This window comes from Solanum lycopersicum, chromosome 4, assembly GCF_036512215.1.
Source record: "Solanum lycopersicum chromosome 4, SLM_r2.1".
In the NCBI taxonomy this organism is placed as follows: domain Eukaryota; kingdom Viridiplantae; phylum Streptophyta; class Magnoliopsida; order Solanales; family Solanaceae; genus Solanum; species Solanum lycopersicum.
The window spans coordinates 25,142,813-25,169,896 of record NC_090803.1 but is presented as its reverse complement, the minus strand read 5'-3'; the positions used below and the strand labels follow the sequence as shown (position 1 = coordinate 25,169,896).

General features: G+C 33.2%; 2 long non-coding RNA genes across 2 annotated transcripts; one reads left to right on the top strand and one right to left on the bottom strand.

Annotated features, from left to right (window-relative positions):
* Positions 1-1,903: 1,903 nt before the first annotated feature.
* Positions 1,904-6,637, bottom strand: LOC109120092 (uncharacterized). The gene is made up of 2 exons (XR_011220632.1): positions 6,327-6,637; positions 1,904-2,991 (listed from the first exon to the last, which is right to left on the bottom strand). It is a non-coding gene; the product is annotated as an uncharacterized lncRNA (long non-coding RNA).
* Positions 6,638-16,294: 9,657 nt separating this feature from the next.
* LOC104646823 (uncharacterized) lies at positions 16,295-18,517 on the top strand. The gene is made up of 2 exons (XR_741000.4): positions 16,295-17,313; positions 18,288-18,517. It is a non-coding gene; the product is annotated as an uncharacterized lncRNA (long non-coding RNA).
* Positions 18,518-27,084: the final 8,567 nt, after the last annotated feature.

Sequence of the window (27,084 nt, the reverse complement as noted above, 5' to 3'; positions counted from 1 at the left end):
TATATTTTAAGTTCGTCTTAAGTATGGGAGTTGTCCATATTTAAGTACGAACTAGAAAACCATTTTTGTTACAGTTCTTGGTTCTCTTGATTATAGGGCTTTGACCCTTCTTAATGTAGGCGTCAACCCTTCTTGATACCTGCTCGTGCTTGGTGTGACGACATGATGTATATATTGGGCGAGTCTTGTTATTTAACCTCTTGGAAAATGGTGCTATGAGAGTTATTGACATTTGGAGCTTTAATTATCCAACTTGATACTCCTTATATATTATTTACTAGATTTACTGATTCTTTTTCAATTTTGCTTCCCTTGACTTGAGAATGATATCTTGGTGAATCTGAGGGATCGGTATCTATAGTGTTTACACCACTAAGCTATATGCTTAGCGATAGTTGTTTCTATCGCAGGACTGTTCGGGAGAACGCTTGAAGTTAGCCACTGAAGATGGAGATTTTGAAATCCTTAAGGAAGACCACACTTGCATATAGGCATATATATTTTGTATAAACCTTATGACTTGTACATGATTTATATGTTGTATATTTAAATGAGATTTTGAGGGTTGATTTGGTTATGTCACTATAGGTTGTAATATAAGTATGACATATACGTTTAATCATTTTGGGGTGTGCAAACCCAAGTCTGTAATATACTAATTTACTATATGTTTTGTAAGTTTGTGTAAGGCATGAACCAACTGATTTCACTACACGAAAGTTGGTAATATTATTATTATTTCGACCTTAACTATCCTTAAGTGTGAGGATATTATATGCAATAAAAACTTATCGGTTATTTGCTTAACAGATTTTGGGAGGCCTTTTCGTCATAAGTTAAAATTCTGTGTCATATCATTTTTGACCTCAAATAAATGTGTAAATGGGCAAGATACACATCCTTAACTAAATTATTCGTTATGAACCTAATCCTTCAGCTATATTAAAATTAGTATGTCCATCATTAATCTCATTTAAAAGTCGCAAGTATTAAATTAGGTTTCTTGTCAAGTTGTAGCATCTCTCGAAAAGGGTCTCTGCACACACTGCATAATACCTAATGGTAGATCTGTATACCATATTGGTCATACATTGTTGGTATACTCGATTGTCAGACTAATCATGTTTTAGAATGTCTTTCTCAGAACTCATCTTTACTTCCTACAAAAACTTAGTTTAAAACACAAGTGTTGACTTAAAAGGATTTCAAGATTCATAACTCAATTCTTAGGATTCATGCGGAATTATGGACATGAACGACTTAACTTAGGGATCAATTTATTCAATTGCTGATAGTCAAGGCACATTCATACGAAACCATCGTTCTTGCAAACAAACCACACTAGAGCACTTTAGGAATACATACTCAAGCTAATAAATCCCTTATCAAGTAGGTCTTTCAACTCACCCTTTAACTCCTTATGTTTGTCCCGGGCCATATTATATGGAGGAATAAAGATATATTATGTATTTGGGAGAAGGTGAATACCAAAGTATATTTCCCTTTGGGAGGAATACGAGGATGATCAATAGGAAACACTTTCAAAACTCTTTTACAATTAGAACAAACTCAAGAGTAGGGGCCTCAAATATGTATTCCTAACCCAAATAAGATGATATATACAACCCTTATAAATCATTTTCCTAGACTTAAGGAAGATATGAATCGACCCTTAAGAATATTATTTCCCATTTTCAGAATGAACCTTGAATGTGACAAATCAGGTCCCATACTATATGGAAGCATAATATGCATGAAGTTAATCCATCCTAAGAATATATCAAAATCTAACATATCAAGCTCTACAAGAATAACATGAGTGAATCAATGAGAAATGAAAATAGGACAATTGCTATAAACTCTCTTACCAACAATAGAATCAACAATTAGAGTAGAGACAGGATTTTGAGACTAAAATAAAATCTCATGGATACATACAGAGATAAAAATCATAACATAGTAGCCAGATCAAATTAAGCATAAGCATCGAGGTGAAAGACTTTTTACATAGTAACATACAGAGATCCCTCACAATCCTACTGATTTTGAAGGCACAAAACATGTTTTGATTAGGAGCAATCGATATGGAACCACTAGGTTGAGATTGTCTTCCATCCTCAACCTTCCTTGCTTGCAATGGACAATTCTTCTATTTGTGACCACTCTTTCCTCAACTAAATCAACCATTCGTACCAGCCAACCATTTTCCATCATATTTCTTACCATGCCTACTGCAATTAGGTATAAAGGATCCCTTACAAATATCTCTTTGAGGTTTTGGGTTATACACCCAATTTTTTTGAACTCAGTGGTTGGAGACATAGAATAACTCTGACCAAAAAACTTCTACCAGAATCAAAGACTCCCAAGTCTAGCATACCAACGATGATCAAATTCACCCTCATTAGTCCTCTCACTCTTGGAATATCATGGACTTTCCTTGAGATTTTCCTCTTCATATTGTGTGGAATATATAATCAAATGGGAGATAGCCATGTAATTATTTAACATAGTGGTAAAACATTCTTTGACAACCAAATTGGAAACACCTTACACAAACTTACTGATTGTTTCCCTAAATCAGCAACCATAGTTGGAGCACACTTAGAAAATTGAGATAACTTCAAAGAATGCTCCTTCATATTCATGTTTCCTTAACAAAGATAAATGATATCAATCATATTTGTTTATATCATCTTAAGAGGAAAGAATCATATATGGAAAGCCCCATTAAGTTTCTCCCAATGAAGAGGACCCACATCAACTATCCTATCTTCTTTATCTAGTAAAGCAAAGAGTGGTTTACACGTAACCCGTACACCAAATACAATGTCTCAAAACATAAGAATATAAATGACAATACACATAGGTTACATGTCCATCAATGTACAAGGACTAACCAAGTCTTTGATCTACAAGACAATCTACTAGCCACGAGCCGGATGATGAAGATCGTTAGGCCCTAAATTATTAGACAGTGTAGGTAAAAATCTGCATTAGAACATGGAATGTACTAAGAATGAGGGATATTCACAAAAACTTAAAAACATGATTATAAAGGGACATAAAGGAAATAATGATACGTGTGACAAAGATAAATTATAGTAAAAGCCTTTGGGATAATAGTACCTCATAAACATGTTTAATGCATCTTGAAAACATGATTAAAGATTCATTAAAACCTTTAATTTAACTTAATTTGTTTTGTGGAATGCTAGATTTAACCGACAATAGTGCATGTGAGCTATGAAATTGAATTTGATGTAGCTCCTACAATGAGCATGAAGAGTCTACTTGCTAAGGTCGAACTCTGTACCATTATATCATATGTTATATGTGGATCCACTTTCTAGGTTATTTAAGATAATCCAACGGGGAAATATAGTTTGGAATTGGAGATTTCTACTAAAACTACCCTATTTGATCCCTACTTAACGTTCTCTCAGTGCTAAGTTATATCCCAATGAAAAAGATAAATTCAATTATCAAAGCATAACATTGAGAAAGCAAATAATCAACATATAAATCAAAATCATAAAGTCATCTTATTGTAGCTCTTTTAATCATGAATTATGAATATGTGAGAAAATCTTCCACCAAATCACGATTTTTTCATATGCAAGAAAACCTTTTGCAATTTTTTTGATGATTATCGTAAATCAGCCTTAGATAATTAAAATCCTCTAAATCATAAATCATGCAGAATTTTCATAAATCACATTCATATTTTCATTGATTTATACTTTCATAAGTTCATAGTCAAATCATGAATATTACAAGTATATTATATAAATCACTTGAAAATCATGTAGATTAATCAAAAAATGCATAGGAAGATTGACATTGAATAATAAAATCAATGTCAATTGAGAAAGATGAAGATCACATGAAAACTAAGAAATTTAGGTGAAATTTAATTAGAAACTTAGAAATCCTTTTGGGACTCATTGGATAAATGAAATATAATAGTGAAATTCTATACCTTGATAAAAAAAATCCCAAAAGCAATGGAGGAAAAGGGAGATTTGAAGCTGGAACCCTAGATTTCTACCTTCAAAGAATGAAGTTTGATAGAAATTGGGGATTTGAGAGAATGAAATGGTTTGGGTAGAATTAGGAGTTAAAGTATTTAAATTAGGGTCAAAATGACACGGTATATGAATAAAATGCATAAAAAAACACCCAAATACCCTTAAAGAATAACAGTCTAAGGACCTTATGGTTTGGATTTAAGGACCGTAGAATTTTCGACGGGTCGCACTGGGCAACTGTAGGTCATGTTATTTGGACCTAAAAAATTGGATAACTTCTTCCGACACCATTTTATTGACCATTGAATTTTTACGGTCAGTTGACCTCACCTAATTTCACTATCTTGACTTACTTCTATGTATCCCATCTACGATTCATCCAAATTCCTACGGCTCGTCTTGCTAATTTGAAGTCAAACTTTAGAAACTTGAAATTTACACAACTGAATCTAAGTTCTATGGTTTCCTTCCTACAACCTGTAAGACTTCCTAGGGAAAGTAGGTCTTTCTAAAATTCGTATGTTGGTCTTGTAGACCTCTATGCAGTGCCGAACCCTGCACTTTTCTTTTCTGACTAGACATCCCAATTATTTCGAGGTGTTATAATATTGTAATTGCTTATATATAGAAACAAAACAGAACTCAAAAGTTTGGATGTTATTCAAGATTATTGAATCCCCATCTATAAAAAAAATAGTCCTATAATGTTAGACTTTTGTGTTGTTTAAGCAAGTAGATTTAATGGTTGATGCTTATAATCACAAATCGAGGGAATTTTCCACATATGATACAAGCATTTATGCACTCTGTTCCCAATTTAAATGTATAATATTAATGTTTATAAAATTAACGAGAAAGAGGGATTCATTATTGCAAAAAAACACAACCAATTTAGGAATAATGATAAAAAACAAAAGAATGAATGACCAGAAAATATTCCATATAAACCATCATTTATGTCTTAATATTAACATATTCAGGAGCCCTATAAATTCAATACAGAATCACAAGTAATAATTCCATATTTTAGAGTCACCAAAAAATTGAGGTATTCATTATCATCCCTGTTCTAGAGCCCCAACTTCATCATTTTCAAATCCTACTATTTGTATAAACAATCCTTGTTCTTTGTTGTAAGTAGATCCCCATTCTTGCATGTTTCATTGGGTGTAAGCAATTTTTAATTTGTCATTTTGTTTGTGATTTTGTGTGTTCCTTATAGAACCTATCTTTTGATTGCAAAATCATCAAGGTTAAATATTTAAGGTATTGTTTCTTCTAAATGTGGTTATTACAAAGACATGGTAAATGAGAACCAGATGACAATCAAATTCTTACCATTGTTCAATTAATTGCATTGAAACATCTTTTCTTACAAAAGCTTTGTAAATGAAGCTACTCAAAATTTAGAACGCGTTAATAGATTGAAAGTAAAAAAATCCTAACGTTCTCGACAGAAAATGATAGTTGGATAATATTGTACCCGTTAGAAGGTTTAATATTACCGAAACAAAACCATATTATCTTCCTACAATTGTTGAGCTTTCCAATAGAGTCCAGGAGAAGTATAAACATGTTAAAATAGACTTTTGCTTGTTACTATCATGGATGAGTGCATGAGTAACATGAATAGGAAGGTTCTAACATACTATGTTGCTACTCAAATTTTAATCCCTAGAGACCTTCAATCTTCTCAAGAGTGAGAAGTATTTTGAGTATTGATTTTATCTATGTGGTTGAAAGTACTCTTTTTTGGAATTTTCAGCTAACTATGTTAGGTATGATCATGTGTGAACAATACAAAAAATGGTTAGTAGAGAAATAAAAAAAAATTACCGCCGGCCACACAAATAAAATCCATTATTCAGAATATTTTTAACATTTCGAAGATTGTAGTTCTCTAAGAATTTGAATTAAATGTAATTTCTCTCACAATGGTGGCAATATATATTTAAGAACCTTTCTATTCACGTTACACATGCACTCATCCATGAAAATTATTCACAAAAAGCAATCTAAAACATGCACCAATTCCTCATGACTTTACTTCAAATCTCCATAGTTGGCGGAAGATTGTTCTTTTTGTTCTGGTAATAATCAAACTCTAATCTCTACAACATTTTCTAGTTGTACAGTTTTTTCAAGAAGTTTAGAATTATTTACAACCGTCTATGGATGCGTACAAATAAATTCAAAATATTATTGTTGTGCATTTTATTTTATATAAAAACAAATATGTTTCGAATGCGAATTAACTATGCCTGTGTGTAAAACTACATTTATAAGAAAACATACCTTAAGACTCATATTTTTGTGGTACTTGAAGCATGCGAATTGTTCTGTTATGGACATCCCGAAATCACCCAATGAACTATTCAATAATGAAACATGCAGACAAGAAAAATTTAAAGATGATTTGCCCTAGGAAATCACTTTAAAAAGTCATACAAACTGATGATTTTGTAACATACATATCAAAACATTCAGGAAATGAAGATAAAAAATATTTCTCCCTTGTTAGAGAGAGTTAATGGGATAGTTGAAAAAGAGATGATTGAAAAGGAAAGAGAAGTTGAGGATGCGGCTTGCTGATTCTTAATATAGAATTAGGGTTACATTGTCTAGAAGCATTCTTTTTTGGGATTAATTATTAGGAATTTGGGCCATATGTAGTTTGGGCTTCTTAAATGAGTGGAACGACTCAGTGTACGTTTTATTAACAATTCTTTTGAGATTTAATATAAAAAATATTCCAATATATATTACTAATATGTAAGAAATAAAATATTATTATTATAACTTTTTGCTAATGATTTGAAATACATGTCGACATAAATAATACATCTAATTTATTTAATAAGTAGAAACTTGAAGTAACGTGAAGACAATAAATTATTTAAAATGAGTTGCTAACGTTAACTAAATATTAGTATTGCCTTTTAAAAATATGATGTTACTAAAAATTATAAAAGAAGTAACAGCGACAATATATTAATAATAATATCAATAATGATGAGAAATAATGGTAAAATTAATTATTCTTTTGTTAATAACTTAGAAGATCAAGAAAATTTAATTGAAGAAAAAAAAAGGATAAAATTTGGTTTTCATTAATTGTAAATATATTTTAAGAGTACTTTTGAGTGCAACTAGTGTGTGAAAATTTCATTTCAACTAGCGCAATGCCGAAAGTACTAGACGTCAGAGAAAATGACCCAGAGGGTCATTACATATTTCTGTTCTCATAATTTCCATACATATTATTCCAAGAATATTTTTGGTCTTTGTTATGTCCTTATTTTTTCTCTTGTTGTTGATGAATTAGATTTTTCTTCTACTTTAGAGATCTGAATGCTCTGTGTCTAAACCTATTATAGTCTCGTAGTCTCAAGAAAGTAACTCGTGGGTAGTACTTCAGCATTAATATTTTTATATCATTTTTTATAATGTCATTTGAATGGAGTTTATGTATACTTATACCGTTATAGGATTGTTGTTGAGCATAATTTTGATGGATTAACTATCACGTCAATGATGTAAAAATGACATTGCATTATACAATCATAGGATTGCATAAATATTGAAAATTTTTAAATAGAATCCTACTAAATTAAAGTAAATAATGTAATTATTTATCTATAGTAACATGAGAAAAGTTAAATGTATGAATGTTATGCAAGCTTATAAAATCCCGTGCTATCTAAAAAGATTGTCCTATTACTTCTACTGATGTTCCACAAGAGTATTTTCATAGAAGGAAAATTGTTATACTTTTGATTGGTTTAAGTATATTTAATGGTTTATGACAATAATAACTAATTGAAGGGATATACTATCAATAATACAAGCATTTAAGTACTCTTTTTCAATGTGAAAAAGTTAAATATTAATATGTGGATGCAAATAAAGTTAAAGGGGTACCATTTTCGGATGGTAAAAAGTTAACGAATTTAGTAAAAAGATAAAATAAATAGGAAAGAATGACCGAATTCATATGGTTCATAACTCAATTCATAGGGTTCATGCGGAATTATGGACATGAACAACTCAACTTAGGGATTCTAATGGCAATATGGAAACTCAATACTTTGAATAGAAAAACTTAGAACTCAACGATACTACTCATCTAAAAAATATTCAATTCATAGGGTTCATGCTAAAATATAGACATGAACAAATCAAGTTAAGAATTTCAATGCAGAACATATAGTAACTCAACCATTAGGAATAGAAATTTAAATAGAATCAACAGCACAAGATGTTTAAATCATATCATCTCAAGAATATTGAAATCTAAGGATTGAATCCTAGATTAATCTTTTATTGATTTTAAAGTACATGTAAGGCATGAGGACGAACTAATCCAACACTATGATAGCCTTACACACCTGGAAGAACATGTTTCTTTAAAGAATCTTGAATAAGAACTTGAGTGGAAGCCTTCAAACCATAGTTTGAAGGAGAATTATCAAGCAAACATTTTTTGAGATTCTTGAACAAGTTTCATGAAATGTCTATGGCAAATAAATATGATATTTATTAGTGATTTATGATTGTATGAAGGAATTTGAGTTGGAAATAATGGACTTCTTGGAGAAAAATATACCTTGAAGAAGAATCTTGAATCGATTCTTCGATTTTGATTTTTCCTTAGTGTTCGGTTTTCGTTAGCATTTTGAGAGAAAAGAGAATGGTTCGCCTTTATTTATTCAATAAATTTGCTTAGGATTTTCTTAGAGGTAAAAAGACAAAGACAATCTTTTTAATGCTTTCCCATCGACTAATTCGTCACTGCACTGTATCAGATTACCAAAATATAATGGTCATAACTTCTTACTCAAAACTTGATTATGGGCCATGTAAATCAATATATTCTAAGAGATAAGGTTGTCTGAAGCTGACTAAAAGATAATCTTACATCTAATAGGTAAGGAAATTTTCAACTTAAAATTGTGCTACGAGATTCTAGTTACCTTATTTAATATCCAAAACAATTTCCACAATAAAGAATTTACCTTTACATATACGGGAAATTTAAGAATAACTTGGTATGATCATATTCACAAATGAAGAATAGTTCAGATTTTAACTTAGAATTTACTTTGTTGTTACAATATTTTCCTCTTTGGATCATTTGTCCTTGAATGACGATTGGACTGAGAATGGAAAGGGGTTACTCTTACTGTATTCAAACCTTACTCAAAATCACAAAGCGCTTAACGTAGGTGATTATTTTTATCTAAATCACAAGATTCAGGTTTCTGTAGGAAATCTCATTGAAAGAACACTACTCCTTACTCTACATTCAACTAATTTTGAGATCTTATCACAAAACAATTGATTTAACAAGCATTGTCTACACATTAACAACACCACATTAAAGCTTATAAACTTAACCACTCCATGATGGAATAAACACATCATCACTATCACAATAAGAGAAATAACAATCCTTTCCTCCATCATCAGAGAATTACTATCAACAACACTATTATAAAAATGATCATGGATAGTGTTTTAGGGAAAAAGATCTTAAGCAAGATTAATTCAAGAAATCTGATGTAAGAATATCAATGACCTAACATTATGCTGCTAGCCATTGAGATAATATCATGAATTTGTGAGATTGAACATACTATAAGACTTGAATGCTTATATGAATAGGTTCTTAGCATGATAGACTCAATAGAGGAAAACTTTACATCAACATCACAAATATGAGCCAAATATGCTAATATCCCCTTCCCTACTATTTTCTAGTCCGAACCAAAGATATGACCTTAACTTGCTTAGGCTTGTACACCCCTTCCCACTCTCTTCACAAAATTTGTCACCTCATTAAAAATTTTACCTACATAGGTCATGAACAGACAATACCTATAACTCGGAGTTCATTCCGTTGAATAATAGATGAATTCTCTCCTTTTTTTAGTCACCAACTATGTAGAATGTCTGCACAATGGATTAAACATAGTTTGATAAGTAGTTACAATCATATCACCCTGCTCCAAGGCAATAAACTCACCGTTCATGTTATCCATCAATGTCCTAGAAACATACTTCTCTAGATACAAAGCATTGAACTAAATCCAAGAGAGTGGAGAAGATACTAGCGATCTGCAACCCACATAGGCCCTCCACCACTACTTAGCCTCACCTTGAAGCTGGAAGGTCACGAACTCTACTCCATGCTGGTGTACAATGCCTAACTTGTGAAGCCTCTCATAGAAATCCAGAATGAACTCATAGGCATCCTCACTCTTAGAATCGTGGAACATCGGCGACTTCAACTTCTGAAACTTAGTAAACATCTCATGCTCAGTACTAGTCACCATAGGACCCAATTAGGGACAAAAGAAGGCATCAATGCCTAACGATCTATCCACCTTGGAAAATGTAATACTCCAAAAGCCTAAAGCCTAATATAGATTATAACATGAGGATATAAGAGTTTTAACACTATTTTTAAGTCAATTATATTGTATATAAGTCATTCAGAAAGTTTTAGAATCAAAACATCAAGGAACGTCCATGACGTTCGGAAACTAGTTTAAGAGGTGCTAGTGTTCCTTAGCCTATTTGACTATGTTTTAATAGTCGAAAAATGATAAAATTTGGTTGTAAGGTGTTTAATACATATTAGAGTTAGTTTATAGTCAAAACGTCCATGTACGACTCCCCAAGGACCAAACAAGGGCCCTTGCAATTTAGCAAAAAACTACCAAAGGGCAGTGTCTACCCACGAGTTGCAGGCGACGAGGCATTGTTGGATCGACGTTGCGTTGATACCTACGTTTACAAATACCTATAAATTTTTGCTAATGGTCCATCTGGACCAGTCTACGACACCAACGACGGGTGTGCCGGACGGAGGGGCACATGGGCGTTGACTGGCATACGAACTGTCAGTTGGGGTCTCGTAGGTCAGGCCCCTGTGTTTCTGCCTTGTTTTATTTAATTCATTCAATTAGTTAGTTTAGTTAGAATTTCAATTATGTATTAGTGGGTGGTTAATTAAGTTAGTTAAATGACTATATAAACTTCCGTAAGCCTAAAACCTCACTTAACTCTCAAAATTCACAAAACCCAATTGCTCTTCCTTCTATCTTTTTTATCTCTCCCAAAGAAACTCCATAGAATACCAAGCAAAGGAGGGTTATAGGTCTGAAAAAGATCAAGTTTTCTCTATAAAACTTCATCAATTAGTACGGTATGAGATTCCTTTAACCTTTGGGATCTCTTTCCTTGAAGGGTTCCTCCAAATTGATTTCAAAAAGTTAAGTTTCATGTGGGTTTCCTTCCAATACAAAATTGATCTTACGAATTATTTTGTTTATGATTTATGTTGGTTATTATGATTATATTAACATGTATATGATTTAATTGTATTTTTGTGGAAGATGACCTTTTCCCTTTAACCCTAGGTTGGGATCTTGAATTGAATTATATAGTATTGATACAATTGGTTTGGTTAATGTGTGAATTACTATACTATGTTGATATTATTACAATTTATGAGTAGATTGTGATGTATGGTAATCTATTATGCTAGTTCTTGATTTAATTGACATAGGTTGTGAAGTAGATCATGAATTTGACCTAAGTCTCTAACCCTAGGCTATGAACTACTGATGAATCATTGTGTATTGATTCAATTGACATTATTAATATGTTGGTTACAATGGTGTGTTGGTATTACACATATTTTTTGGTTGAATTATATTATTGATGGTAAGACCTTGATGATGACATGTGAAGGAGATTGGGGTAAGTCTTGTAATCTCAATTCTTTACTTCAATTGTGATTGCTTGTGATTAAGTGATGATGTTGTATTGAAGTATACCTTATGTTAAGATTGATAGGGTTGGTATTATGTTGAATTGGAATGTCTTGAACTATGGTTTTTGAGTTGTTGGCTAAGATGTAAATGTTATAAGGATGGTGATAACTTACCAATGTGCCTTATCATGATGTAATTATGTACATATGCTGACCTCACATATATGAATTGTAATGAAAGCACAATACTCATGTAATTCTTATTGATCCATGATGATGATTATGTTAGGGATAGACCATATGACCTACATTAAGCTATGATGATTAATTAAAACATTAAAGACATTTCAAAAGGGATTCTAGATTAGCACCGAGTGAAATAGAGGGAGGAGTGTACCTTCCCACATATGGAAGGTAGAATCACTAATGTACTCATGAGATTGGAGACTATAATGCATGTAGCATAAAGAGGGTCCCAACTACATATCCTAGTTCTTGAACTATGTTGTCCCCACAGGAATACTAGCTAGTGGATCTACATAGATGCTATGTTCATGTTTTGGTACTACCTTGGAAAGTAGTCCACCTTGTTTCGGTGTAGGGTTACATCACACCGGATTCCATATTAGCTCATGTGGTTTATTCGGTTAAGTCAAGATTTTCAAAAAGGTAAAATGAAGTAATGTAATGAACTCTAACTAGGATGACCAAAGGGGTTTGACTTAGTTTAGGTAGGGATATGTTATTCTACCTGTACATTGCACTAGTTGGCCTTGAGGTAAGTCTTGGAAGGATGTTCTTATGTATGTATATGCTTATAAATGTAAATGGTATGTATATGATGATCTTACATGTTGATGGCACTGTATGATATTGATTCCACTTATAAACATGTGTTTGGTTTCTATTTCTAAAGTATGATGTTATATACTCTTAATGATATGCTATATGAAGTTGGGCATTGTTTATGGTTCTTGTTAGGTTTACTTGATTGAGTAAGGTTATGGGTCTTTTCTTAGTCATTGCATTAGTGGACTTAATAAAGATTCACGAGTAATGGTCTTGCTTTGGTTATGATGTTATGAACTCTTATTCATGCTTGTTAATGTTATAACTTGATAATACAGTTGTCTTTAATATGTGTTCAATTATGTTGATATGCATGTTGACTTGACTAGACTTAGTATTGTTGGTCTTGTGATGAACATGGTCTTGACTCAATGAATATGTACTATTAACTTGTATTGGTTCTTAAATGTGCATAATGCTTTTCAAAGTAAATTAGCATGCTTTAAATGAAATGTCCCGTTTAGCATGATATTATGTTGTGTGTGTATATGGTCCTATACTTAGTACAAGTGATGTGCTAACCCCATTTCTCCCTTTTTCCCAACATTTTAGGTTCCGGTCGTTGAAGGACTTATGACGACTTTTAGACGAAGACTTGGATTCTCTTTCTCCAAGTTGGGTAGGCCCTTACCTTTTCGAGAATGTCACTTTCTAACTTTGGATTTTGATTAGTCATAAAGACACTATGTTCATTTCTTTCATTTGAGTACTAAGATTGTATAGCCTATTTGTGGCTTTTATTGTATTGATGTATGGGCTATGTTCAATTATTATACTCTTGTTTAGATGTTTATGAGATGAGACATCCGGCTTTAAGACTATGTTATATCTTATGTATATCTGTGTGCAATAAAAGTAGAAGACTATGTAATGTTCTTACATGAAGGGTCTATGTATACTCGATATAACTATATTATGTGTATGTGAGAGGTCAATGTAAAACTCATGATATATAGAAGAAAAGTTTTAAATTTTCTGCATTTTAACCTATGAATGTAATGATGTAATCTAATAGTCTAGTCTTAGTCCTCTTTGAGGATGACGACACCGGTTATGTCTAGGGGGTGCTCCCCGAATGTGACAGAAATAGCAGCAGTAATGGGGTGGTTGACTGGAGGTTGAGCAGTTTGGATAGTTGGAAGGACTCCAGAGCTGACCAATTGGGTCTAAGGGAGGAAGACTTGTAGTCTTAAACCATGTGTCCTCCTCTTGTCCAACATACTCTCGTCTTCGATCTCGACATTCTATTCCACATCTTTTTGGGGGTGTAGAAGAGGTATTTTCCCTCTGAACATTCTCAACTGGGATCCACCCCTTGTGGGTGCTACCCTTTTTTGGCCCTTGCCTTGACCATGACCTCTTGCTGCAGGCCCCCTATACTAGCTAATTAATGGAAGCTACAAGCTTGAAAACACTGTATCACATGTTAACCATCTTCAAACAAAAGAGGGAAGTAGATTAAATACCAATTTGGATCACTGGATACCAATTTAATCAAGTCATAGCACGAAAAGGGGAAAAAATATAGAGATATCCTGATGTCTTGTAGCCTTTCCACGAAAAATACAGACGTCTCTATACTATTTCGTAAGACTCTTCTAGGATTGTTTTAGTACAATGAGACCAACAAACCTGCACTACAATACAAACCTTTCACGGCCAAGACCACATTGATTGACACACATACTAACCCTCTAGTGGGAGAAAAACTACCATTACAAAAAAAAGCAATTAAAAAAAACTAAACCATTTAAAAATACAAAAGCAGGTTCAAATGACAAATTAAATATTGAGTTCCCATAAACTCCAAAATTTTAAGAAAACAACCAAGCATAAAACCTTTAGACCAAAAAGTCACCAAACCAAAACTCTACTTACCAACAATTCAAAGAAAATGGGGGTGCAACCTGGAAACTAAACATAAGTAAAAGTATGAATCTATAGTTAGAGTTCAAAAAGAATAAACTAAACTAATGATGGATCTATTGTAGCCTAAAAGAATCGGCTCACCCTCAAATCCGATCTTGGTCAATGATCTCCTAACTGAGGTTTTTCAGTAGCCACCTAAAGGTGCCATGTACTCAACTATTAAAGATCAAGTGCAATATCAGTATACGAAACCACGGTGAAATGGTATGATCACATGGTTAATCCACTAAGAAAAATATAAACAAGTAATTACAATATTGTAAATACACACATACAAAACACATTATTCAATTATTATCTTAGGAGCAACATACAATTTCCCAATATTAAGAACAAGTAGATATGAATGTAATAATCACAAGTGGTCCTCTCATGGAACCCACACTTGAATTGTTAGTGTTCCGAAATGTGACATCCAATCAAATATATATATGTGTCGGAACATGACAACTGATCCAACATATGTGTCAAGACATGGCACCTAGTAGAATATATGTTACAGAACATGACACCCAATCCATTTAGGACAACTGTAGTCATTATCACACCCATAGTGAACAGTTCACATAGTAAAGTAACAAGTCCATGACATGTAACTTTTCATACTTAATCATTTTCTTAGATTCTATTCATGTTTGCCACTTAAAATACATGCATGCATACAATGGAGTAATTAACACGCATATACAACACAACAGGAAGTCGAACCATCACCTACCTCGAAACCAAGCGTGAATACTCCTAAGATATTTGAGCTTCCCTTTCTGGAGTCTTACAACTTGTTCTTAGTCTAAACCAATCAATTAATTCAATAATTAACAAATAACGCCTAATTTAGCGGATTATAACAAAATATCATCCCAAGTCAAATCCATGATCCTAATGCTCAACTAGGGATTTTGCCACCATCAACTTCAACCAAAACCCTCCCCGACGACAATTAACAAGGATTCCAAGATCTACGAATCAAAATTAAGATAGGGGAGTAATTAACTTACCATTGGCGTGATAATTTGTGGAGATTTGATGAGAAACTCGTTAGATCGTCCATTAAATCTTAAGAATGCGTTTTTTTTACAGTAAATGATTGTTGACACCCAATTTGACCATTCCTCAGATTAATTAAGCTTCGAGCTTCATTAATTTCGTACGATTTAAGATAACTAGCTTTATAAAATTCAAAATGTTTTTCAAGTTATTTTAAAATAATTTCAGTAGCTTTTATAATTTTTTGATTAGTAAATATGTCTTTTATATAATTAGCTTATTTTATAAATATTCAAAGATAATCTCAAAAAGATTTTAAATTTAGTAAGTATTTTATTTAAATTAGTTTAGTTTTAATTAAACTTATAATTTGACTTATTAGTTTATATTTAAGTTATTTATTTTGTTTCATTAAATTTAAGAAGCTCGCTGATTCAATTTACGTGAATTCGTCCTATCACACCATTACTTTAAATTCTTCAATGGCTAAATTGTGGGGATTCTTATGTTACAGCAGCAATCCTAGGCCCAATTTTCACCTTTATTCCAATAACCCCAATTTAACCCAATACCCCAACTTTTCAGTCCACCACCCTTTTCTTTCACCAAATTCTTAAATCACCCCATTCTTACTCCTGGCCTACTTCAACAATTTCCTTTTAGACCCAACTTACTTTTATATATCTGACCCGGCCCGACTATTTTCTCCCCTTTCACTAAGAAAGACGACCCAAAACTTTCCCAGTACAATTACCAGAAAGGCGACAACCCCCACGCTCCGACGTTCGCATCAGATACCATCTTCACGGCTTCTTCACGCTCAGCAAGCGACGCCAAATCCAGCAGCTACAACGCGTCAAGGCACATGGAAAACAACGCTGCAGCTACGGTGAGGTCTACGCTAGCGTCGTCCTCTTCGTTTCTCTTGATAGTACTGTTCCAGTCGAGATTTTTGGCAAAACCACATGCTATGGCAGCTAAATCGTTCTTGATGGCCTTCGATAAAGCCACGTTGTTCGATAAGGAAACTCGTGTCAATCCGAGCCATTGGTCCCTTTTTACTCTTTCAATAAAGCCACGTTGTTCGATAAGGAAACTCGTGTCAATCCGAGCCATTGGTCCCTTTTTACTCTTTCGACAAAGCCACGTTGTTCGATAAGGAAACTCGTGTCAATCCGAGCCATTGGTCCCTTTTAACTCTTTCGAAAAGGGTCAAATTTCAGTAAAAAGTGTGTTTCCCTCTTTGGTGATTTTTTTTTGAATTTCGAATTTGGGACTGGGCCTTTGGTTCTCATCCATTTTTTTTTTACTTTTTTCCCTCCCAAGAATCTGTAGCCCTAATTTTTCGGCTATATAACATCGCTTCCTGGCACTGAGAGGGGAAATTTTTGGTTTGGAATTTTCTATACAGAAAAACAGAGAGATTTTATAGTGAGATATTTCTTAGTTGAACCACATCGGGAGGATTTTTGGGGGATAAAAGAAAACCTTTTGAAAATAGTCACAGAGAGTTACAAAGCTTGGAAAAAATATTTGAAAATTTCTTCAGTTGGAATTTTAGCAAGAACTTGCAGAGAAGAGAGGTGCTGAATTACAATGTCCATATAAGAAACACGTCCTAAGCGTATATACATATTCTTTTAGTTGTGGTTTACTGGAATCTGCCAAGTTTGGGGTTCGAGGTTGGCAACGAAGTCACTCTTTGCTCGTGTTGTCCCGTCCGCTACACTTAGAGAGGTAAAACTTCATCTCAGTCCATACCTTTTATTTATTACGCAAATGCTGAAATTCGAGAATAATCTTGGCTCATTCTTTAGTCCCAAATTAGTGTATTTTTTCCTTGTTTTTGTGTGCTTGAAATTTCCAGTTCGTTTGTTTAAAACTCTTAGTGACTCTGTGTGTTTATGGACTGTTTCTTTCCTCGCCATTCTCTTGTCATTTCGCTATTAGTATTGTTAGTGGGCTGTGGGTCAATATGTTGCTAGTTTAAAGCTCAAATGATCGATCCTTGCAAATCTGTTTTGCGGGGGTTACTCCATTTCATTTATTTGACATTTGATTAGGCAGGTTAAAGAGAGAGTATTTAGAAAGAAGAGATATAAGGATGAAGGTGTGTTTTATTTATGAGGAAAGCTCCTCTATTTATACACATAAATTACACCGTCATACTATTTACTTTACATAATTGGCCGACAAACTTTTTACATGATTGGCCGACAAACTATTTACTTTACGACTTTTGTACCTTTGGCTTTTTTCAGCCGACGCAAGACGATAAAAATAAAAAAGACTCTCACTTTATACATATGGCTGATATTCAGCCAACAATAATAATAATAATTTTTTTTTTTATCTTCTTTTTCTTAGTCTATTCCAGTTGTACTCCGGGGACATAGTTATCTTCGCCATTGCATATACTCCAATTGTAAAGACATAAGAGTAGCAGATATGGAAGAAGTACGACAATGGATATTAAGTCTACTGAAGCCAGAACAAACACCTACAACAAGGGCTATCAGAAAAAATTTCATTTCTCAAGACTTGATGACCAGATACTGCAAACTAATTGGACAAAAGTATCCAGACCATCTATGTTCAAAATGCAATGGCGAAGATAACTATGTCCCCGGAGTACAACTGGAATAGACTAAGAAAAAGAAGATAAAAATAAAAAATAAAAATTATTATTATTATTGTTGGCTGAATATCAGCCATATGTATAAAGTGAGAGTCTTTTTTATTTTTGTCGTCTTGCGTCGGCTGAAAAAAGCCAAAGGTACAAAAGTCGTAAAGTAAATAGTTTGTCGGCCAATCATGTAAAAAGTTTGTCGGCCAATTATGTAAAGTAAATAGTATGACGGTGTAATTTATGTGTATAAATAGAGGAGCTTTCCTCATAAATAAAACACACCTTCATCTTTATATCTCTCTTCTTTCTGAATACTCTCTCTTTACGCTTCCACGTTTCAAATATGTCTAGTTCTTTGCTTAATGTTTTTTTCCGATTATTTTTACTTTTTAAACTTACATTTGTTGAGAAAAGGGGGTACTTGTTAGCATTTGGTTCTTTCTTTTGTATTATGTGCAGTGACCCTTATGCTTAGTTTTCTCTTGCATGATACGTTAGTTGATTTGTCTTGTTTAATTTTTCATAGTGACCAGTAGCTACTCCCGTTATCGGTTAGGTTGTGCAGTTATCTTGTCTTTATTAAAATAAGATAAAATGTCGGTGGATCATGTTATCAAAGTTCTGGTGGGTTTAAGCTTCATTTCCTTGCGCTGAAGTTTTTTTTTTTACGCAGATGCCTAAATTGTTTTAGCTTACAAAAATCTTATTATTTTATATATATACATATATATATATATATATATGGTCATTTCTTTCGACCATCTTCGAGTTTGACAATATTTCGAGATCCTCACTTTTTGTTAGCATAGTTAGCCATGTGATAAATGTTTTTCTTGTTAAGTCACAGTAAAGTTCCACCTTCAAGAAGTTTGCTATGTTTAGTTAGAATAAAAACATGCCGATATTATTTTGATAAGTCATCTTGGAGCATGATTTTATCTGTCACTGCCCATCTTGGAGCATGATTTTATCTGTCACTGCCCAAGTATAAGATGTTTGTTTTGTATCTTTTGTTATGGTCCCATGCTAAATATATGTTAATTGATACTCATTGCCTCTACATCGTTTTGTCTAAGAGCAAGCTCTTTGTAGTGATCTAAGGTTAGTCTCAATTAACATTGTCTATTTAAGCTCTTGAGATTTTTAAGTTGCTTTTATCTCAATTAACATTGTCTATTTATTTCCTTTATGATAACTTATATTTTCTTTCGTTTGTTGTACGAACCCCTTTTTAATCCATGGTGGACTCCCTTCTTTTGCATTCCCGAGATGAGCCATAAAGGCTTGATCATTTCCTTTGACCGAGTCAGCCAACCATTAGAATTGAGGAGCAATTCCATAAAAGGGCGTACGGATCCCAAGCTGAAAGAAAGTGATGTACAGGGCGATAAAATTCGAGAGATTGGGCTAGAGAGTCAAAATTTATATTTTTTTAAATATTGTATTTTTTTTTAATTTTGAGGTATAAGCCTTTGACGTTTTTTGTATTTATTGTTTTTTCTAGGATTTAGGAAAGATACCAAATCGAATGAGCTTAAGGCCCAAAAATGAAAGGGGTCCAAATACCGGTCCAGGTGGACAGAAATCGTACTTAGGCTCAACTCTCTCTCTCACTCTTACTTTATCGCTATTTGCTTGTTATTATTTAGCATTAATTTTAAGGTCAAAAACTTCAAATCCCCGCAAGATGCCATTATATTTTAACTATTTAAACTAAATCAATCGACTTCAATTGGATTTAGAAATAATAAATATTGCAAGTCAAATTTCACTTAGATAGCAAGTTAATAATTTTTATCTCAAAATTTAAGTTAGACGTTTTATCCAAACAAGTTAGTTGCTGGAAAATCGTATTAACAGATATTTTAGGTGCCCTAAACACCTTCCTAAAATATAAATAAGAATTCCCGAACCTCCTTTAAACATTTTCAATGGTTCTTGTTTTAATCGATTGAAAAAAAATAATTTTTCTTTATTTTAAAAAAAAATTAAGTGGACGACTCAAAAAAATCAAAAACCTATAAACATATCATCTTTCCAAATAATACAATAATGATTTTGGGGGTTTTCACCGGTTTAAGTAGCAATGGACCTGCCATAGTGGGCCCAATCCCACTCCAGCGGCCCACTCTAGTAGAATTAACCCTACCTAAGTGGCTTGCATGGAGAAAGAAATTTGGAATTTGAGTTCCAAGTTGCCATTTTGCAACACAACGTCAAATCTTGAAGTTTTAAAACTACCTTTTCTCACTTAGATCAGTTTCAAGAGTTTTACTTGCTCAAATTCAATTCCATAAAGCCATAGATGCTTCTTGACGTGTTGGCTATCCATTCACATTATCAAAATCATAATTAAATCCTTATCCATTATCGAATTCCCTTCCAAGTTACTGATCAGAAGTTTTCTAGCCCAAATTCCATCCCCATTGGCTTTTTCATAACAATGGGAATGGGTCATTTCATGACTTCCTCAAAAGTTTATTTAAGACTAACTCATCGATAAGGATATGAAATTTGCTTTTAAACTACCTTGAGTATAAGGAGTAGTCGAATGAATAAGAGGAACACACGAGTTAGAGTAAGTCCCTTATGACACAATTCTAATGCACATTGAGAGTATGAAAGAAGGGAAACTTTTCCTAAATATACGTAGTCCCTAATTTATAGAATTGGGACGTGAAAAACCATATATAAAATCCTACTTGACACGAATTTATAGACACCCTAGGACACTTGAACTATGTGCTCTGATACAAAGTTTGTGACAACTCAAGCCTACACCTTAGACTTGGATGACACTTAAGGACCATTGACAGTCCCCAAGCGAACCTTCATCTTGGATGGATACAAGCAGATGACTAATTGAAGAATATATAAGCATTAAATTTGAAAGAATAGATAGACCAATAGTATCTTTAAATCCTAACCTCATTAAATATACTAAGTATGTACATAGGTTTTGTGTAAAACATCTGAAACTGAAAGACTCTCCAAAATTGTCTATCTATGAAGCTTATGCTATATAAAGATGAGCATTGAGACAAGACCCATGAATCCTCAAAAGAAATGCTACTAACAATTACTAAAATTGGAGTACTCTGAAAGCAAGGAGGCCTCACCAATAAGAAGACGAGTGGATGAAGTGATCTCAACAGACTCTTTTTGAGGATCCTAATAACCCGTATCTGCATCATTAGAATATGTAGGTTGAATGACATTGCTACATTTAATCTACGAGTATGTAATATAGATGAATAATAAATAACTAAAAGAAAGGGCTGCTTACATAACAATGTACTCAAGTTGAATGAAATGAAATAAAAGAGTTGAATCATTTTAAGCTTTACAAAATACATTCTCATATCTGCTCTTTGTTGGAGATTACAGAGCAATGACGCAGCGGAAATATAGAGTGATCAACATACCTCCAACCATTTTTAGTGATATCGTCGGAGTCTACAATTCTTCTTTTCTTCAAAGATCTTCTACGCACTCAAAACCTAACTTTTAGATGGTATGGAGTTTTCAGAAGTAATGTGCTTAGGGACCTTTGAACCAAATGACATATTTATAACCTTGCTTCCATCAAGAACTGTTAAGAGGTCATGGGAAGTTATCAACCACTTAGTAAGATAGTGGATTCATGTAGTGGGATAATGGACAGTGTACCATTATCCCATTAGTGAGATAATGGGTAATTGACCATTTTTCCATTAGTGGGATAATGGGTAGTTAACTACCTTCCGATTAGTGGAATAATGGGTATATGAAGTAGGATAATGGACCCATCTAATACGGACCATATCAACATTAACAAAAATGCTAACATTCTCCAACTTGGTCCGTATATTCTAATCCCATTAATGAGATGTAATACACGAATCATGGTGATAGTTTCTCTTGCAGTGAGTAGTATCTTCCATATATCACAATGCACTATATCTCTGAACTTTAACCCATATAATTAAATGAATAAACTCAATATTTATTCAAGGTCCATACTTTAGTGATATTTCTGAATATAAAATTGAATATGCACACATTTAACGAGAAATATCACATAAAATAGAGTTTCGTAAACATTCATTGTTACAACGAAATTTTACATAGTGGGACTAAGTCCCATTGTAACTACATTATTCTTAAATTTTTGTGGTCGCATGCCTTTAGTTTAAGGATCATCTAACATTACTTTAGTGCTAACATGTTCAATGACCACTTTCTTGTCTTAAACACGCTCTCTTATGGCTAGATATGATGTCTATATGCTTGCTTCGACTACCACTTTTATTATTCTTAGCCATAAAAACTGCAACTGAATTGTCACAATATAACCTTAATGACTTAGATATAGAGTCGACAATTTTAAGTCCAGAAATAAAACTCTTTAACCATACACCATGTCAGGTAGCCTGGAAATAAGAAACGAATTCAACCTCCATAGTGGAAGTGTTAATTAGAGTCTGTTTGGCAATTCTCCAAGATATAACTCCACTGGCTAACATAAATATGTATCGTGAAGTCGATTTCCATGAACCAACACAGCCAACAAAGTCTGAATCAGAGTAGCCAATGACTTCCAAGTAATCTGATCGTTTGTACATAAGCATGTAGTCTTTTGTTCCTTGAAGATATCTTAAGACTTTCTTTGTAGCTCTTCAGTAGTCAAGACCTGGATTACTCTAATATCTTCCTAACATTCCAACAACAAATGATATGTCTGGTCTTGTACAAACCTGAGCATACATCAAGCTTCCGACAGTAGAAGCGTAAGAAATGTCCTTCATTTGTTCCCTCTCAAGATCGTTCTCCGGGGACTGATTCAAGTTGAAGTTGTCACCCTTTACGATAGGAGCTACACTTGGTGAACAATATTTCATTCGGAACCTCTCTAAACTTTTATTGATATAGGATTCTTGAGATAAACCTAAGGTACCTCGATGTCTATCTCGATGAATCTTAATACCAATAACATAAGATGCATCACCCATGCCTTTCGTATCAAAACTTTTAGAGATAAATTGTTTCACCTCATGTATAATTCCCTTATCATTGGATGCAAGAAAGATATCATCCACATATAGAACTAAGAAACATATTTTACTCCCGCTGATCTTAGGGTATATACATTGATACATAATGTTCTCAACAAAGTCGAATGAAGAGATAACATTATGAAATTTCAAATAGCATTGACGAGAAGCTTGTTTTAGTCCATATATGGATTTCTTTAACTTTCATACCAAGTGCTCACCATTACTAGAGTAGAATCCTTCAGGTTGTTTCATATAAACCTCTTCCTCTAGATCACCATTGAGAAATGCGGTTTTCACATCCATCTGTTGCAATTCTAAGTCAAAGTGTGCTACTAATGCCAATATTATGCGCAAGGAATCCTTTTTAGACATTGGAGAAAATTTCTCTGTCTAATCAATTCCTTCCTTTTGAGTGAATCCTTTAGCAACGAGTCTTGCTTTATATCTTTCTATGTTTCCCGATAAGTCCTTTTTTTTAGTCTTGAAATCCATTTACATCCAATGGTTTTAACACCACTAGAGAAATCGACAATATCGCAGACCTTGTTAGTTTTCATAGAATTCATCTTTTCTTAGAACAATTGAGACTCTTTAGAATTCATGTCTTGTGAAAAAGACTCAGGACCATTTTCAACTCCAATGTCTGATTCTTGCAAATATACAACAAAGTCACGTTCTTTCTCTAGTAGATCTTCTTAATGTTGCACCAACATTTTCCTGTGGATTATGTTGTTCAACTGGTTGTTCAATAATTAGAGGATTTACTTGAACAACTTGATCTAGATGCATTTTTTCAGCAACTTGTAGAATCTCATTGATTCGTTGCTCAACACCCAATTGAACTTGAGGGGTATTATGTACAACAATCAATTTTTGACTTGAAGTGGAAGGTTGATCTCTTATAGAAATTGTATTGTGAAATTGATCACTCCCACTAATTAAGTCATTTTCAAGAAATTTTGCATTTCTTTACTCAACAATCCTAGTACTGTTAGATAGACAGTAGAATTTGTATCCTTTAGACCTTTTGGCATATCCAATGAAATATCCACTAATATTCCTAGGATCCAGTTTCTTTTCTTGTGGGTTGTAAATTCTAACTTCGGACGGGAATCCCCATACACGTTATGTGTCAAACTAGGTTTCCAACCTTTGAAAAACTAAATAGGCGTCTTTGGAACAGCCTTGGTTGGAACTCGGTTTAATATATGCGCTGCTGTCTTAAGAGATTCAATCCACAAGGACTTAGTTAGCTTAGAGCTACTTAACATACTATGCACCATGTCCAATAATGTTCGGTTTCTTCTTTCTGTTACACCATTTTGATTCGGAGAACCGGGCATAGTATATTGGGGCAACAATCTCATTTTGTTGAAGAAACTTCGCAAAATGGACCTGTGCTTGTCCATCTTCTGTATATCTACCATAATATTAACCACCTCTATCAGTTCTCACAATCTTAATTTGTTTTTCTCATTGTTTCTCTACTTCATCCTTGAAAACTTTAAAGGCTTCTAATGCTTCGTTCTTATTATGAAGCATGTAGAGATACATATACCGTGAGTAATCATCTATAAAGGTGATAAAGTATTTCTGACCATATTCATCCATGTCTGGACAACATATATCTGATTGTATGATTTCTAATACGGTTGAACTCCTCTTTGCACCTTTCTTTGACTTGTTGGTCTGCTTGCCTTTAATGCAGTCCGTGACAAGTATCAAAATCATTAAAATTTAAAGTACCAAGTACTCCATCATTTACTAATCTCTTAATTCTATCGATGGAGATATGTTCCAGTCTCAGATGCCATAAGATAGAGGAATCTTCATTTATAACACATATTTTAGTGCCAATTTGCACATGCATAACAGTATGAGTGGAATCATTTTGTAAATTAAGATAGAAAAGACCATCAGACAATGTACCATAACCAATAAGTTTAGATTTATAAAATAGTTTGGAATCCCCTTCTAGAAAGAACAAATACCCCAACGGTACAAGTCTTGATACTGAAATTAAATTCCGAGAAAAACTAGGAACATAAAAAGTCTTTTCCAACTCTAAAATAAAATCACTACTATGAACTAAATGGCATGTCCCAATAGCTTCCACTTGCGACTACATCTTGTTTCCAGAATAGATGCTTCGTTCAGCTCCCACTGGCTTCCACAGGTTTCTTAAATCCTGCACGGAATTTGTAATATGGATTGTAGAAGCAGAATCAATCCACCACGTGTTATGATTAACATCAATCATATTAGCTTCACAACAAACAAGAGAGATAGAAATACCTTTATTAACAAGCCATTGTTGAAACTTGACACAATCCTGCCTTATGTGCCCCTTCTTTCTACAGAAACGAGACTTGGCTTCCTTTTCTTATGTCAGTTTCAAGTGGTGCCTTTCCTTTAGACCTCTTGTTGGCTTGATTGGTTTACTTTCCTTGAGTAGTCATAAATGCACTTTCTCCTGTTTCCATCAGTAGTCGACCTTCCTCTTGAACACACATCGCCATGAGTTCATTAATAGAACATTTATCTTTATGTGTATTATAAGAGATCTTAAAGGGACCATACTGTGGAGGTAGAGTATTCAAGATATAGTGCACAAGAAAAATATAGACATTTTGACTTTAAGAATCTTTAGTTGAGCCGCTAAGTCTTGCATTTCCATAATGTGCTCATGCACATTTCTCACACTAGTGAGCCTCATTGATGAGAATTTCATAATTAAGGTGCTGACAAGTGCCTTATCTGAAGTCTCAAACTGTTGGTCAATAGCCTTCCATAATGCCTTGACATTGTTATGCTGTTCGACAGAACTACGAATACCAGCAGAGATTTTGGTCTTAATGAACATAACACTCAAATCCGATTGTTCATGAAGAAAAATCTCATCTTGAGTGCTGATTTCACTAATAGATGGCTCGTCTTTCCTGATAGCATAATAAATAATCCATACACCTTAAGTGAAGGAGAATTCTCTCCTTCCAAATCTTATAGTTCTCACCATTCAGTTCGGGAATATCACAAATATCAGAAAAAATTGCTTGTTGCATAACTGCAAAAAAATATACATACATACTTAATATAAATTTGGGGCCAGTAATATAAAGTTGAATTTACTGACATAAAGATTTCCTGTGGGCTAAATTTTAATTCAATTAGATTCATATTTATAATAAAATAATCAATTTAGTAGCATGATATTCTATCTTTATGACAAAACAATTGAACTCTCATTCATAATTCTTGTGGGTAATTATGAAAAATATTTAATATTTCATCTTAATTAATTATGCTACTTAATGATAAAGAAATTAAGTTATCATATCATGCATAATTAATTACAATTCTAATGTCTAAAATTTCTTTATGTGATCCTTAACTTCTAAAATTTTATTCAATTAAAGATGTTGTGGGTAAACTTAATCAAATAATTCTGGATCACTTAGACATTTATTTCTTTAAGTGATCCAAAATATAATATACAATGTCATTTCATTAAGATTGTTGTGGCTAAATCTCAATCAAATAAAACTATATGAATCACTAAAAATTAACTCAAAATCATATATAAGATTTATTGTTGAACATTGTGCAACAAAACAACAATGTTTTTGCCTTTTATTATTAGAAAATGTTTTCAAAAATTTCAAAACAAGACCTGAATTTTTTGGAACCATTCATGAGCGACTTTAGAGAATTCTGACAATTAACAAAACAAAGGAAATTCAACCGCTCTGATGCCAAATGTTGGAGATTATAGAGCAATGCCGCAACGGAAATATAGAGTGATCGACATACCTCCAGCCATTGTTAGCGATATAGTCGGAGTCT